Below are 5835 nucleotides of genomic sequence, written 5' to 3'. Positions count from 1 at the left end.
TTGCCGTGTGGTCGTCGGTGAAGGGGGTGAACCACAGAACGCTTCAGCTTCGACTGATGATTTTATTTTTGGACAGAGCAATTTCTGTGATCTTGTGTTTTATCCTTTATATTCGCGAAAATTTCCATTTCCTTACATTCACTCATACCTTGACAAGTCATTCGTCAGTAATCGTCATCTTTGTTCATTCGAATCTTGGGGCAAATCTGAAACAAATTGCATCACGCTTTTATGAATTGTACACAATTTCTCGCAGGTAAGTTAGACCCGCTCCTCTTCGTGCGTGTTTTGTGAAGTTTCGGCAAGAAATGGGAAAGATGATAAGGGGTTGAATATCGCACTGAAGTACGTCATCGAATGTCATGGAGCAACAATGAGCACCTCGATGTGCTATAAGAGCATCGCATGAAGATGAAATAGTCGTGGAGTTAAGGTAGGTCATAAGGTCGTTCTCATATATCTCATATATCCATAAGAATGCTGCTACTTACTTTAATCATCAAGAAAGAAATAAATCAATGGAAAATAAACTTTATTCATTGCTTAATAAAGATAAAAATATTATTTTTCGAGAATAAAAAAAGTTAGTTTTATATAATTAGATGATTTTAATACATTATTACATTTGAGATAAATATTAAAAATTAAAAAGATGATGTCGCACTGCATTTTCAAGATTATCAAAAAATTCTCGGATGAAATATAATAACGATAAAATAGTAGAACTTTATATTAAATTCAATATTTTAAAAATTCCCATTTGTCACTTTGTGGCAGAAGAGAGATTCCGAGTCCTTTCAAATAAATAAGTCTAAGTAGCAGAATTCATGAGATTCCATGGTAGAAGCCAAGAGATCGTTTTATAATTTTTGATTTTGGGTTGAAATAGTCGCTCGCACGTCACAAAGAAAAGAGGCTAGATGCGCTATTATTAATAGTGAATGTCGTATGCATGTGGTATATCGTAATCAATTAGGCCAATTTGCAAGAACTATGAAGTGTGAAGTAAATTCATATAAGACTGTGGGCGTGTTTGTACATAGGTGTAGCCTGTATGTGTGAAATTGTGAGAGCGGTATCAATATGGAGCACATTATTACCTGCTTCCTGCTGTGTAGGACTCTCGTTATAAAGGACATCGTCGGTCTCGCGCGACCGAATATTCGCTTTACCTACGAAGAGGACAAAGATTAAACTACTCTCGAGCAATGCTCTACGAAAAGAAAATGTATTTATAATGAAAAATATTAATTAATAATTTAACATTTAAAACTAAGATTTACAATATGGTTAACTTTGAATATGAAGATTTTATTAAAATATTTGGATATACTGTGCGTACAATTATATATTTAATGTGTAAAATATGAAATATTTGAAATCGCTTTTTATCAGCGAACAGAGACAGGAATTAGTGATTCGAAATATTTGAAGAATACTGGAAATAATACACTAATATGAATGAGAAATAATGATTTAACATTTCAAATAAGAAAAATTTATAAAATCTATTAATGTAAAAGTTTTTGTGTCACAAATTATTTGAGTCACATATTTGATATACCCGTATAATATTGAAATAATATGTCAAATATGAATCCATGTATATTTAAGCAGCATTTTAAGATGAGAATGTCTTTGAAATTGAAGTATATATAATAAGTTAAAAATATATTAATTAAACAGATTCTAGAGGTTTAAAGTGGAACTAGTTTATATAGATCAAGAGACTGCACTGTAATGATTTTGTTACCCATAGCGACAAGTATGGGAAATGGATAACCTTTTATTTTGTAAAACGTAAAAACAATACATATACATATATTTAAGTCCGGTTGCGATCGCTTGAAGGATATGGGCTTTTCAAAATGATACAGATTTTAATTTTTTTACTGAAAGCGGCAAGGTTGAGTGTTGTTGCAATTGATAATTAATACCCTTATTCCAAAACAGGCAGAAATTCCCATATTTCTCAGAAGGATTCAAGAGATTACCATACTGGGTTAAAGTGATAAATTTTTTCTGAAAAAAATTAATAACGACAAGATTGAATTTTTGTCTACTACTTAATTTTGATATCAATTATCGAGAAATATAATTTCCATATCTTTTGGATGATCACGAAGACAGCCATATCTGAACAAGTAGAATTTTTTTATTCCACGTAAAATTGTACGTGTTTGGATAGATAGCTGCAACAACATTCAATCTTAACGCTTTCAGTAAAAATGCTCGAAATTTTTTGTAACATTTTTGAAAAATCCACATCCCCTTCAAGCGGCCGCAAACGGATTTAAGGGGGAACATCACTGTAATGGTCGAAAAAAAAGACTATCTATGTGAATTTTTTTTTGTGAAAATTAATAACTTGTATGAATTATTGTCTTTATATATTTAATACATACATTTACGAAGTTATTACAAAAAATTCATTAAATAATATTAATATTTCTAGCCTCAGTGCTCATTGATGTGTCTCACCTCGTCTGGAAAAACATGGGTGCACGAATGTTCGTACTGCGTCCGAACGAGAGCTCTAAATAAATTTTTTTTATTTTAAAATATATAAGTGTAGTTTCAGTTAAGTGTATTGATTTTTTGATAAAATAATTTTAGACAAAATGGTGCTTTTAAAAAAAGAGATTTCGATTTTGCGAAAAAAAATCATTATTTTTTTAATTGTTTTTCAAAAAAAAACTAATAATCCGATTGAAAAATTCGTACGCTTAACTGAAGACAATTTTGTTGTAAATATTTTGTCCAAAATTCAAGTCATTTGCATAAAAAAAAATTGACCGAGATATGTGAGCGCCCAGTCACGAAAATATTTTGAGAAAAACGTGTTTAAAGTTTTACAACCGATTAGTTTATTATGCATCTGACTACATGTTACTCCATCATATTATTTACTATAGTTCCGTTACGAATTTCAACATAATATTTTAGGGAAATATTTTTAAGACTCCAAACATTACAAAAATGCAAAAAATAAAAAATCGATTTTTTGAATCCGTCACAATAGTGTTCCCCCTGAAATATATACTTTTTTTTTGTTTTACATAAAATAAAAGGTTACTCACTTCCTATACTTGTCATTATGAATAACAAAAGCATTACAGTGACCTCTTGATCTAATATATGTATACGATCTGAGTTATTTTAGCACTGAATATTTAAGGATAAATCATAGATTTTTTATATACAAAATGTGATTTATTTGAAATCATTATATTTCCGATTACATGAAGCGATTTGAAGAATATTTTTTCAAGCCAATTTCAATGAAAAATCAATCTTTATACAATATAATTTACATTTTTATCAATCACTTTTTTATGTAATCAAAACTATGCATGTAGTGTTGAATATTAATCAACTATATTCTGTGGTATACAAATCATAAATATTAATGGTCTGTTTAAAATACACGCAATGCCTTCATTACAAATCGCGAGATTAGCCAAGATATATGGCATTTGTGGATCAACTAATGTTTCTTTCGTGTGGGAACAGAACGGCAAGGATGTCATGTATACATTTTTATTTTTAATGCAGTGCGAGATTTTCTAGGGATATATTCATACACAGGTTAATAGTACATTCGCATCGTACACTTAGCTAAATGCAGTTCTCAAATATTTATATGAAGCGCGATTCATAAGCACTACATAGATCGTATTGAACAGAAAAGAAATTAGTTAATAATTAAATACTGTTTATAAAACTTATTGTTAAACATTTAACCAATATACCATGAGATTTCGTATGCTTGACGATAATAAAAAAAGTTATGAGTAACATTCTCCGTATACATTGTATTAAATAATATAAAATGCTCGGAAAAGATAAGAGCATTAATTAAATATTAATTTGGCATAACGAACATATCATCAACGTCATACAATATCGTACACACTCCGGTGAAAAAATCCTCGAAAAATTATGCGAGAAGTGCCTAATCGGGATAAAAGAAAAATTATTATTATTAATTATTACGTTATTCAAAGAATTTTCTATTTCTATTAGTTCGCAAGAAATTTAAAAATATTTTAAAATTATACGTAAAGCTTTTTTTCGAAAAGCAATTACAATTTACCGGTCAAGAAATCGCAATGAAATTAAATCGAAGCAGACTCAAGCTAAAACACGATTTAATCGAGTAAAATTAATTAATAATTTTGAAATTATTAAAATTACTCAAATTAAATGCTGAATAATTTATGTTGAGAATAAAAATTTGTTGATAATCGGTATTATATTAAAGATCGAAACTTTTGCAAATCTTTCCCGATAAACTTTCGCTCAGAGTATTTGCATCTGTGTGCATATGAATATGCATATCGTGCTGTTCGATATCGATAAACACAGGGGATATCATCGGTTGTCCGACATATAAAATGTGCCATGTTCTTAAAGTGCTATACCTCAAGTATTTACGTAAAGATGATAGAACCCAATATAAGACGCACATGTTACACGGTCGCGCGTAATGCAAAATGCAACTTATACGCAATTGCACCGACGTAAATTAGCGCCAGCAATTTGAAATGCAATCATAATAAGAGGGTCCTCTAGGATTTTGTTGTTCTTGTATATCGTTAAAATCTATAAGCGTATAATGATATATATCATGTACTAAAATACTTATAAAAAAAAAAATGGCTGACAGCCCGAAATCAAAATACAAAATAATACGCGGCAGACATTGGGACGAAGAATTAAGGCGTCGCTTCTCGTGTGGCGAGCCCTTTCCAATGTTTGCCGATGGTTAGTGTCCCCTATCACCTCAATACTATATCTCCCTTTAAAAACTGATCTAGCACCATGTAATCAAAACGAGTATAATTCATCAAAATGTGTAATCAAACCTAACTAGCATCCTCAAACATCGTTTACAAAGCTGGATACAGACGAGAAGCATGCAAAATCAAAATAATGCTTTCTATTTGTTAATTTTTAATTAAATGTACAAATCAAAATTTTTACTAAGAGAAAATATTTTAAGAAGAATCCTCTTTTAAAAAAGTGTTGATCACGCTGAAGTCAATCCTTCAATGTTTCAGCTTCGTTTTGATAGATTTCTGATGGTTAATAGCTTTTCCATCATTCTAGCACAACAACATCAAATTATTGAGCAACAGTAATCAATTTTATACAATATGTAGTACATTGTTATCTAAAAGTTATAGTTTAAACTTTAATATCTGTTAGCGTTTAACAATCAATTACTGGAAGAAGATCAAAAAATTTATCAAAATTGACATAACGAAAAATCGCCAAAGGTAGTATGTCTGCATCCAGCATTTTCATAAAATTGTTTCTCCGCGTTGACTATTTAGACTAGAGCTTTTGACGTACATAATATTAACTCTCGCTATATATTACGTATGTAAAAAAAAAACATCAAGACACATTGATATAAAAATATTCAGTTTAATACAAAAAATATTAAGTTTTCATGTTATAATAATTTAACGGATTTTTAAAATTATCAAATTTATTATTTTCAGAGGTCTCGAAACAGCAAATTTATATTATAAGAGATTAATTTTTTTTAATCTATACAATAAAAAGATTAGCAGGGTATTTCCAATAAAGAAGTGTCTTTTTTCTTAATAAAAACGGAAATTCTTCATACATTTTGCAAGCAGAAATATTTTTGATCGATCAATTTTGTAGAAAGTCTCGGAAAAATTTTCGAAGTTAACATCACTTTAAAGACAAAGCTTTCACATTCCGTATAATCGGAATATATTTTCCGGCACTTTGGAGTCTCCAAACACTCACAAATCATATAAAAATCTTTACATCTATTTATCCGTTTTACGATAACTT

Source organism: Atta colombica, unplaced genomic scaffold, assembly GCF_001594045.1.
Source record: "Atta colombica isolate Treedump-2 unplaced genomic scaffold, Acol1.0 scaffold52, whole genome shotgun sequence".
NCBI lineage: Eukaryota > Metazoa > Arthropoda > Insecta > Hymenoptera > Formicidae > Atta > Atta colombica.
The sequence above is the reverse complement of the archived record's forward strand: the minus strand, read 5'-3'. Positions refer to the sequence as shown.